Source organism: Gossypium arboreum, chromosome 6, assembly GCF_025698485.1.
Source record: "Gossypium arboreum isolate Shixiya-1 chromosome 6, ASM2569848v2, whole genome shotgun sequence".
Taxonomy (NCBI): domain Eukaryota; kingdom Viridiplantae; phylum Streptophyta; class Magnoliopsida; order Malvales; family Malvaceae; genus Gossypium; species Gossypium arboreum.
The window spans coordinates 52,063,385-52,074,940 of NC_069075.1; the positions used below are offsets into that span (position 1 = coordinate 52,063,385).

An 11,556-nucleotide genomic window follows, 5' to 3' on the forward strand; every position below is an offset into this window, starting at 1 on the left:
CAATGACGCACCAAATCAACTTAAGGTTGGAGACAAAGTACTACTAGATGCAGCAGATCCTCGAATTGTCACTTTTGAACCTAATGAAGAAATTCCTGTCAAGGTACTCAGTATTTTCCCATATGGTATAGTCAAGGTAATTCATCCCAAGTTCAGCACTTTTAAGGTAAACAGTACTCGTTTTAAACCTTATTTTGATAAAATTGATAGCAAGAATGAGGAGTGATAAACTCCTCGCACCATCATGACCATACACCAGAGAGGTAAGTCAAGCTTAGACTATAAATAAACGCTTCTCGGGAGGCAACTCGAGCATTAACAGTAATGATTTATTTGAATTTTAGTTTTTCACATCTAACCTACTAACTGAGTCTTGAAACACAAGGTTTTCCCATCCACACGGCCAGGCACACGGGTGTGCCGTAGGCCGTGCACATGCCACGAGATTAGACACGGCCATGCAATACGGCCGTGTGAAAATAGGTAAAAGTTTTTCCCCAAAACGGGATGCGATAAGTTGCCACGGCCATGCGACATGGCCGTGGGCGAAACTACCAAAACAACATGGGCGTGAGACATGCCCGTGCCTTGAAACCATGGTTGAAACTGAGAATTTAACACGGGCGTACGACACGCCCGTGTCATTCACCTGTGGTCCACATTGTCAAAAAGAACACGGGCATGGGCTATCATACACGGGCGTTGGAGAAGCAAACGAAGCAAGACACGACCGTGTGACACGACCGTGTGCACCTACACGCCCAAGGAACACTGGCGTGGGTCGAATGTCAGACGTGCCCAAATTTAAAAATCGCGAAACACACGGGCAAAAATTAGGGTACACGAGCGTGCCCCATGGCTGTGTGCCCCAAAATCTATATAAACCCCTCACTATTCATATCTCCCTCCCCAAAATTCCCTAACCCTAGCCACTGCAACTCCACACGACCTACCTGCCATGCCCGTGGGCCGCCTACAACACTATTTTTGACGACTCAAGCTTCTCTCTTTTGCGTTTGTTTACTATTTTCTCTCTATTTTCTTTAAATATTTTGCCTATTTCATGTTTTCTCTGGTCCATTTGACTATTTTAAGTGAATATTAATAGTAGAATAATAGAAATACTCATGTTTGTCATTAAAGAATATTTCCATTTTTCATACTATATTCATCCATTTTTCTTGTTTCCATGGACTTTATGTTTACCCACATACATTCATGCATTAGATTTTCCCGTCGTATTATTCTCGTAGTCCTATTTTAATAACTTTGATATAATTGCTTTAGTTGTTTTAGTTTTGTTCTCTTCATTTAGTACGCGAGTCTCATGAAATATTCCTAATTAGTTTTGTTTTTCCATGCTATTTTCGGGATGTATTGGTTGAACTTAGACTTTTCAATGCAGGTACAATGTCATCCTCACGTGGTAAGAAGGCCGCTGTTCCCGCCTTGAAGAAAAGGAAAGGAGCAGCGTCATCCTCGGGTCCTACCGTAGAGATTAGGCACCCATTCCTCTAGGTTCCCTTGGGACCCCAGGAGGAATTATATCAGATATTACGGGCCCGACCCCTAGGTGTGGGCCGCTGCATTGACTAGGCCACACAAGAACAGATTGATTTGGCTGACGCGGTCTGAGCCCTCATGACGACTGACCCGTGGGGGCTCTTCTTTGAGATCGTTGAGCCGACATATCTCGAGTTCATATTGGAACTCTGCTCGAGGTTCCTTCTTCAGACCATCATAACCAATTTCGACGATCCTGGAACGGTTCAGTTCTGCCTTGGTGGTCTAGTACGCTAGTTGAGCATACCCGAGTTCAGGATTGCACTAGGGCTATACACGGAGGAGTTCATGGACGAAAATGAACTCGACACCCTCCACCACCACATCCATTACTCTCCCTCAAAGTGCTAGAGGGACCTGTCCTTGTGTCAGCCACCTACGATCCTAGCCACTTCAAGGCATCGGCTCTCCCTCCATCCTTGAGGTACCTATATGCCCTCTTGGTCACACTCTGACGGGACAACGAGAGAGCAACCGGCGTCGTCACCACCCACGACACCTATTTCTTATGGAGCATGGCAAATGGGCACGTCCTCGACCTTACTTACTTCATCACCCTCGCCATCCGCCATCAAATGGAGTGACATAGGAGAGGGGTCATCTCTATCGGGCCTTATGTGACTCGACTGGCTCGGCACTTCAGTCTCCTCAACTTAGTAGCACAATCATCCTCCCTCACTCTCATTGGCCAAATGTCCCCATAGGGCATCTTGAGCATGCTAAATATGAGGATGATCGAGAAACGATGTGGCACCTACCCTCCACAATACCTCCTTATCCAGCCCACCGAGGAGGAGGACCCAGAGGACATTACTGATGATGTCCCTCCACGTCATGAGGACTTGCCGTCTCAGCCACCACCCATCCATCGTCCAGTTCATGCGACGACTTCATATTCTGACATCTCTGAGCACCTTACACGATTTGAGCAGTAATTTTTTCAGCACTTTGATCACATTGATGCAACTCTACATCAGATTTTTCAGCACTTCCACATGTCATCGCCACTACCACCTCGCGAACCATCTGGCGATGACGATGTGTAAAAATTTTTTATTTTTAATTTTTATTTTCACTTTTATCTTTATTTATCTTAATTAAGTACTTTTTATTTCATTTTCATTTAATATTATTTTAATTTTAGTTTTTATAATTTTTATTGAATAATTTATAGTCTTGACTATTTCATTACAACTAATTATGCTTCATTATATTCCCTAAAAAGTTCCTGATTCTATCACAGTTATAAAGAGCCCCAAAGCTCATCATCGCATAGGAACCAAAAACTCCACTGGGAAAGGTTTTCCACGACTGCCATGTCCTGCTCGACCATGACCATAGCTACCACCAGATATAATATTCTTTTGGCAAAGGACTTATGGACTAATGAACCTCTACCACCACCAGAGTATCCTCCTCCACTCTCATCATTGCCTTGGCTGATTATTCTCCATAACTCCAATTCAATGAGTTCATTCATCATTCAGGAAGTTTCACTTCTCCCTATCTTATGATTATATATCTATCTTTGTACATTGAGGGTAATGTACAACTTAAGTGTGGGGGGTCTTTCATATCATCATTAGAAATCCTTGAATTTTGTCTTATTCTCACGTGAATCACTCATATCACTATTAGAATGAATTTTAATTAATTTATGATCTTTATTGATGTATCTTGAATTAAAACATAGTCATTTATGCATTGAATGTTTAAACTTTAAGACATTAGGGAATCAAGCATGATAAGATGATTTTTGAAGAATTATAAACTTTTAGGTTGCTTCCCTAAGTTTAGATATTATCGTGAGTTGAAATTCACAAGTTTCAACATTAAAAAGCCATAATTTTTATGAGATCTTGATCTTTCAGAGCATATTTTATTTCTTTCATGCTCACTTTTATTATGAGTGCGTCAGTATTGATTTGTTATTCTAGAACTTGCTTGATTATGCATGTCAAGACCACACCATTTGATTTGATATGTCAAGATGATAAAGGCACTTAGGTTTAACCCACTCACTCCACAAAAGCCTACCTTCATAATTGACCCTTAGTGATCCCTTTTGAGCCTAACAAGCCACTAATTGATTTACCCTCAATATTAACCCATAACCCATTATTGTTGAAATCCCTTAATTTGATCCCTATTTTTGTCGAGATTTGATTTGAACAAATTGCTTAGCTATGTTTCGACCTTCTATGTATTTGACTTGCTCTTAAAATATATATCTACTTACATACATATTAGTAGTAATTCGTCATTTTTGAGCTTGAGTGTTAATTCCATATTCTGAGAAGAACCTCACTTGTATTCAACTGATGACTAGTTATTTTTCTAGCTAGGTAATTTTTCAATTCAATCTCGATTCTAACCTTTTTTTTCAGCTTGTGACCACACCCCCAACCAAAGCCATGTTACAACCCTCTAAAGACCTTTTTGATTGATGTATTAGCTCAATATATAGTGGTGGAGATTTGATTTTCAAGCAAGCCTATGGCAAAAGCTTTTCATATTAACTAATGAGTGCCTTAATTGATGTCCTTAAACACCTTGAGTGATTTGAGTGAATCTTTAGTGAGGATGTTAAACTCTGTGATATTTTGATCAAAGGTAATCACTTAGATAATGGGAGACACCTATGTTTTCGTGATAAAATACTCAACTTGGAGTGTTTGAAACTTTGATGTACTTTTAAGTTGAATTTTCAATGTATGAATAATTATGGATTATTTTGAGATATTATTGATAAGGATTATAAATTGAGAAGAATTTAATTTGATTGTGAGTTGAGGATTTTGCTTGAGGACAAGCAAACGCTTAAGTGTGGGGGTATTTGATAAACCGTAATTTATACATATTTTTATCCCATGCTTAGTGCATTAATGGATGGTTTCTCCTAAGATTTGGTGAATTCAATGCTCCTAATCCTTTAATTTCATGTTCTATACTTAGGTTAACATAGGAGAGTAAAAAGAGCGAGAAACAGGCCGAAAACGGAGAAAATGGACCCACGTGGGAAATCAACATGGCCTGGACTTCCTCACACGGGCGAGTCACACGGTCGTGTCCCTTTGGTAGGATCGAAGCACGACTTACACGGGTAGGCTACACGCTCGTGCCTGTTCAACAGCCTTGACCACGGGCTGGAGTTATCGTACACGGGCGTGTCACACGAGCATGTCCTTGCCGAGCCCAATATAACCCTATTCGAAAAGGCCAATTTTGAGGGCTCTTAGGCATTCCAAAGCCTATTTAAACACCTAAGTAGGCACTGAGGAGGAGGACGCGGAGTAGGAGGCAAGGAATTACTCAAGGGAAGCCGATTAGACCATCTTAGAAGCCGGATCCATCATCAAGACTGAAGATCTCCCTTCAATTTCCATTCAGGGGTTTTAGGTTTTCTTTATGCTTTGTATTCATTATTCTTCTGAGATGTTTTCTTCTACAATTATGAACTAAACCCCCTAAATACCTAAAGGGAATGAAACCTGAGACGAATCTTGTTATTATTATCTGAATTAAATGATAAATATTTGACTTGTTCTTAATTATGTGTTATTAACTCTTTTTTTAATATTCCAGGATATTGATTCGAGTTAATGCTCTTATTCAGAGGAGGAATAGACCCTGTCTAAGAGTAAATTTATTATAATTAAGTGGAGTTGATTGCACGAGTAGAGATAGGGTGATAAGATTTTGCCGGAGTAGGGTGAAACCTAATAAGGGGATCCATAGATCGAGTTAATGCAACACTAGGTGTTAATTAAAAAGAGATTTCAATTAATCAATCTAGGGTTAGAAGTTATTTTTCTCGAGAGAGATAATAATATAACTTAGGGATTTCTACGGATCAAGTCAAATGAATAAATCGTCTGATTCAGAGTCAAATAACAAGTGAAGTCTAGGTGGATTTTTCCTTGGGTATTGTCTTAATCAATCGAGTTTTCCCAAAAGCTTTTTCCCAATCTTCTCTCTGTGCACTCTTAGTTTAGTAATTAGTTTAGGTAACCAAATCCCTTAATTGTCTTAGGTTTCATTCCCCTTAGGTATTTAGGGAGTTTAGTTCATAATTATAGAAGAAAACGTCTCAGAAGAATAATGAATACAAAACATAAAGAAAACCCAAAACCCCTGAATGGAAATTGAAGGGAGATCTTCAGTCTTGATGATGAATCTGGCTTCTGAGATGGACCAATCGGCTTCCCTTGAGTAATTCCTTGCCTCCTACTCTGCCTCTCCCTTCCTAAGTGCCTCATTAGGTGTTTAAATAGACTTTAGAATGCCTAAGAGCCTTCAAAATTGGCCTTTTTCGAATAGGGTTATACTTGGGCTCGGTAGGGACACGCCCGTGTGACACAACCATATGCGATTACTTTAGGCCGTGGTCAAGGCTGTTGAATAGGCACGGGCATGTAGTCTACCCATGTAAGTCTTGCTTCGATCTTGCCAAAGAGACACGGAAGTCCAAGCCGTGTTGATTTCCCATGTAGGTCCATTTTCTCATTTTCGGCCCGTTTCTCGCTCTTTTTACTCTCCTATGCTCATCTAAGTATAAAACATGAAATTAAAGAATTAAGAGCATCGAATTCACCAAATCTAAGGAGAAATCATCCATAAATGTGTTAAGCATGGGATAAAAATATGTATAAATTACGGTTTATCATAGCCCATGGTGAGGGCACCTTATAAGTTTCAAACATTCCAAGTTGAGCATTTTATCACGAAAACATAGGTGTCTCCCCTTATCTAAGTGATTACCTTTGATCAAAATATCATAGAGTTTAACATTCTCACTAAAGATTCACTCAAATCACTCTAGGTGTTTAAGGACATCAATGAAAGCACTCATTAGTCAATATGAAAAGTTATTACCATAGACTTGCTTGAAAATCAAATCTGCACCACTATATATTGAGATGATACATCAATTAAAAAGGTCTTTAGAGGGTTGTAACGTGGCTTTGGCTAGGGGGTGTGGTCACAAGCTGAAAGAAAAGGTTAGAATCAAGATTGAACTGAAGAAATCACCTAACTAGAAAATAACTTATTATCAGTTGAATACAAGTGAGGTTCTTCTCAGAATATGGAATTACCACTCAAGCTTTAAAATGACGAATTACTACTAATATGTATGTAAGTATTTTTTTTTAAGAACAAGTCAAATAACATAGAACTTAATTGTTGCAACAAAGAATAAAACTTAGCTAAGCAATTAATTCAAATCAAATATCAACAAAAATAGGGATCAAATTAGGGGATTTCAACAATAATGGGTTATGGGTTAATATTGAGGGTAAATCAATTAGTGGCTTGTTAGGCTCAAATGGGTTCACTAAGGGTTAATTATGAAGGTAGGCTTTTATGGAGTGAGTGGGTTAAACCTAAGTGCCTTTATCATCTTGACATATCAAATCAAATGGTGTGGTCTTGACATGCATAATCAAGCAAGTTCTAGAATAACAATTCAATATTGACAAACTCAAAGTAACAATAAAAGTGAGCATGAAAGAAATAATAGATGCTCTAAAGGCTCAAGATCTCACAAAAATTATGGCTTTTTAATGTTTAAACCTGTGAATTTCTATTCAAGATAACACCTAAACTTGGGGAAACAACCTAGAACATTTAATTCTCAAAAATCAACTTATCATGCTTGATTCTCTAATGTCTTAAAGTTTAAACAATCAATGCATGAATGGCTATGGATTAATTCAAGGCATATCAATAAAAATAATAAATTAATCAAAATTCATTCTAATCATGATATGAGAAGATCACATGAGAATAAGACAAAATCAGGGATTTTTAATGATGATATAAAAGACCCCACACACATAAGATGTACATTGCCCTCAATGTACAAAGATGGATATATTTAAAATTTAGATATATAATCATAAGATAGTGAGAGAGGTGAAACTTCTTGAATGATGAATGAACTTCTTGAATTGGAGTTATGGAGAATAATCGGCCAAGACAATAATGAGAGTGGAGGAGGATACTTCGGTGGTGGTGGTCGGGTAGGACTTGGCAATCATGGAGAACCTTTTCCACTGGAGTTGGAAGTTCCTAAGTAATAGTGAGCTTCAGAGCTCTTTATAACTGTGATAGAATCAGGAACTTGTTAGGAAATATAAAGAAGCATAATTACTCGTAAAGAAATAGCTGAATAAAAATTATAAAATCTCAAGATAAAATAGTATTAAAAGGATAAAAGTAGTTTCAAAAAACAACAAAGATAAAAATAAAATAAATAATAGGTGTTTTATAAAGAAATTGGGGCACATGGCCATGGGGCATGCCCGTGTGCCCTCATTTCAGCCTGTGTGTTTATGGTTTTCGAAATTGGGTGCATTCGTGTACATGGCCATGTTGCACGGCCGTGTCAATCTTCGTTCGCTTGTCCTACACTGGTGTATGCAGGCGCACGCCCGTGTTATTTTGACAGGCTCGATCACGATCGATGGGCACGGTCGTGTCGCATGCCCGTGTCAATTTGGCAGGATTGCCCACGGCAACGTCGCATAGCCGTGGCAACTTATTAGATCCCGTGTTGGGGAAATGTTTTTGCTCTGTTTTCACACGACCGTATAGCACGGCAGTGTTTCCTCCTATGGTGTGAGAACGGCCTAAGGCACGCCCATGTGCCTGGCCGTGTGGATGGGAAAACCTTGTGTTCTAGGACTCAGTTAGTAGGTTAGATGTGAAAAACTAGAATTTAACAAAATCAATACTGTTAGTGCTTGGGTTGCCTCCCGAGAAGGGCTTATTTATAGTCTAAGCTCAACTTACCTCTTTGTTGTAGTGTGATCATAGTGGCTCGAGGAGTTTACACTTCTCGTCCCTGCTATCAACTTTATCAATATAAGGTTTAAGACGAGTATTGTTTACCTTAAAAGTGCCAAATTTGGGATGAATTACCTCGACTGTACCATATGGGAAAATACTGAGTACCGTAAAAGGGATTGCTCCGTTAGGTTCAGAAGTGGCAATGCAAGGGTCTTCTGCATCTAGTAGTACTTTGTCTCTAACCTTAAGTTAATTTGGTGTGACATTGAGCTCGTCATGGTGTGGTTTTGGTTTATCGTGTGTCCTCAGTTTATGTGTCCACCATTCATCTAGTTCCTTGATTTGTAGCCTTCGTTCTTCATAGATAGGTCCCTTGTTGTTACTTGAACATGGCTCATGTAGGTTCTTCGAACTTATTTCCTACAAAGTAGGTTGCACCACATGGTCAATTTTAATAGTATGATTTAATCAACCACCTTTAATTTTTGAAGTGTTATTCGAATTACGAGCTTGAATGGTGATTGTTTCGTCTCCCACACGAAGTGTGAGTTCACTTGTGCCAACATTAATTATTGTTTTAGCAGTTGCTAAAAAGGACCTCTCTAAAATTAAAGGAATGTTACTATCCTCCTCTATGTCTAGAACAACAAAATCAACTGGGAATATAAATTTGTCAATTTTAATGAGTACATCTTCAATAATCCCCCTAGGAAATCTGATTGTTTTATCATCTAATTAAATACTCATCCTAGTTTGTTTGGGTTTCCTAAGACCTAGGTTCTTAAACATTTTGTAAGGCATAATATTGATACTAGCCCCTAAATCAGCCAAAGCATTATTAACATCTAGGCCACCAATTAGATAGGGAATCGTGAAACTCCCTGAATCTTTTAATTTGTTGGGCAGCTTATTCTGGAGAATGGTTGAGCAAACCATGTTCAGCTCCACATGTGATGCTTCATCTAACTTCCTTTTATTTGTTAAAAGCTCTTTTAAGAATTTGACTGCGTTTGGTATCTGCGAAAGAGCATCAATAAACCGTAAGTGAATATGTAATTTCTTTAAAAGTTTAAGGAATTTACCAAATTGTTCATCTGAGCGGTCTTTCCTTGTCGCATTAAGGTATGGTACACGAGGTTTGTACTCTTTACTTACCGGTTTTTGGTCATTGTGGTCCACCTCACCGTTATCTTTATTTACCACAGCTTCTTGCCTCAGTTCTGGTTCATGTGCAACTAACCCTTCCTCATCTTGAATGGTAATTGCCTTGATTTGCTCCCTTGGGTTAGATTCAGCGTTACTTGGTAGGCTACCTTATGGTCGTTTAGATATCAATTTAGCGAGCTGACCTATCTGAGTTTCGAGCCCTTGGATCGACGCTTGTTGATTTTGAAGTGCTGTCCCGGTATTTTGAAAATGAGTTTCCGACACTGAGATGAATTTTGTTAGCATCTCCTCAAGGTTCGACTTTTTCTCTTCTTGGTAGGGTGGTTGTTGAAACCCTGGAGCTGGTGGTGGTCGCTGATTCCCTTGGCCTCCCCATGAGAAATTTGGGTGGTTCCTCCAACCTGCATTGTAAGCATTAGTATAAGGATTATTTTGAGATCGAGGATTATTACCCATGTAATTTAACTGCTCATTCTCCATGTTGTGGCCATAGAGTGGGTAATCTAAATTGCTTGATCCACCTCTACTTGCTTCACACTGCATTACTGCGTGAACCTGTGAAGAACCAAGAAAACCATCAATTTTTCTGTTCAAAAGTTCTACCTGATTAGAGAGCATAGTGACCGAATCGACATTAAAAATACCAGTTGTTTTCATTGGCTTTGTCCTCATAACTTGCTACTGATAATTATTCAGCGACATCTTTTCTATAAATTCATAAGCATCTTCAGGTGTCTTAGTATTGATGGTTCCGCCAGCAGCCGCGTCGATCATCTGTCGAGTCGAAGGATTCAGGCCATTATGAAACGTTTGAACCTGTAGCCAAAGTGGTAACCCATGGTGAGGGCACCTTCTCAAAAGGTCCTTGTATCTTTCCCATGCATCGTAGAGTTTTTATAAATCCATCTACACAAAAGAAGAGATATCATTATGTAATTTAGCCGTTTTAGCCGGCGAATTTTTTTTTAATAAAAACTTTTTGGTCATTTGTTCTCAAACAGTGATTGGCCCTCGTGGTAACGAATTCAACCACTGTTTAGATTTGTTTCTCAATGGAAAAGGGAATAACTGAAGGCGAATGGCGTCATCAGAAATGCCATTAATTTTAAATGTATCACATAGTTCTAAAAAGTTTGCCAAATGAGCGTTGGGATCTTCGTCCTACAAACCATCAAACTGAACAAATTGCTGTATCATTTGAATTGTGTTAGGTTTCAATTCAAAAGTATTTGCAACTAGAGTAGGTCTAACCGTGCTCGATTCAGTTCCTGTTAAAGAAGGTTTAGCATAATCATACATAGTGCACGGAGTAGGATTCTGATTAGCAGCAATCGCAGGAGGTAGCAGATTTTCCTGGCTTTCAGCCATCTCCTCGGTTGTGGTTGAAATATCATCCTCTTGCTCTTCCTCTGTGTATCTTAGGCTTTGCCTTATTTTTCTTCAGTTTCTACGAATTGTATGGTCTATCTCACCATCAAAAAATAGTGGTCCTGACGGGTTTCATCTGGTCATAAACTAGAAAAACTTGTTAGAAGAAAATAAAGGAAGAATTAGAAAAGAAAATAAAAAATTAAATTGTAATAAAAGTAAAATGGCTAAAGTAATAAAAATCAAGTGTTCCTAATATCTTAGTTTCCTGGAAACGGCGCCAAAAACTTGGTACGTGATATTTGCGACAGGTTTTAAAAATTTATAATTAAGCGTTCTTGAAACTAACTATTATCACGATGAAGGCAAGTGTACCTATTGAACAATAGTATAGCTTTAGCAAGACCGTATTGTCGAACCTAAAGGAACCAAGAGTACTAGTAATTACTTTCTTTTTATTATCTAGCCTAATAATTAAGGGATTTGTTTATCTAAACTAATTAACTAAACTAAGAGTGCACAAAGAGAAATTGGGGAAAAGCTTTTGGGAAAATTCGATTGATTAAGACAATACCCAAGGAAAAATCCACCTAGACTTCACTTGTTATTTGACTCTGAACCAGGCAATTTATTCATTTGACTTAGATCCGTAGAAATCCCTAAGTT

General features: G+C 38.6%; 1 non-coding gene across 1 annotated transcript; it reads left to right on the forward strand.

Moving 5' to 3' along the window:
• Positions 1-10,354: 10,354 nt before the first annotated feature.
• Positions 10,355-10,460, forward strand: LOC128294393 (small nucleolar RNA R71). The gene has a single exon (XR_008284705.1). It is a non-coding gene; the product is annotated as a small nucleolar RNA R71 (small nucleolar RNA).
• The last annotated feature ends 1,096 nt before the right edge of the window (positions 10,461-11,556 follow it).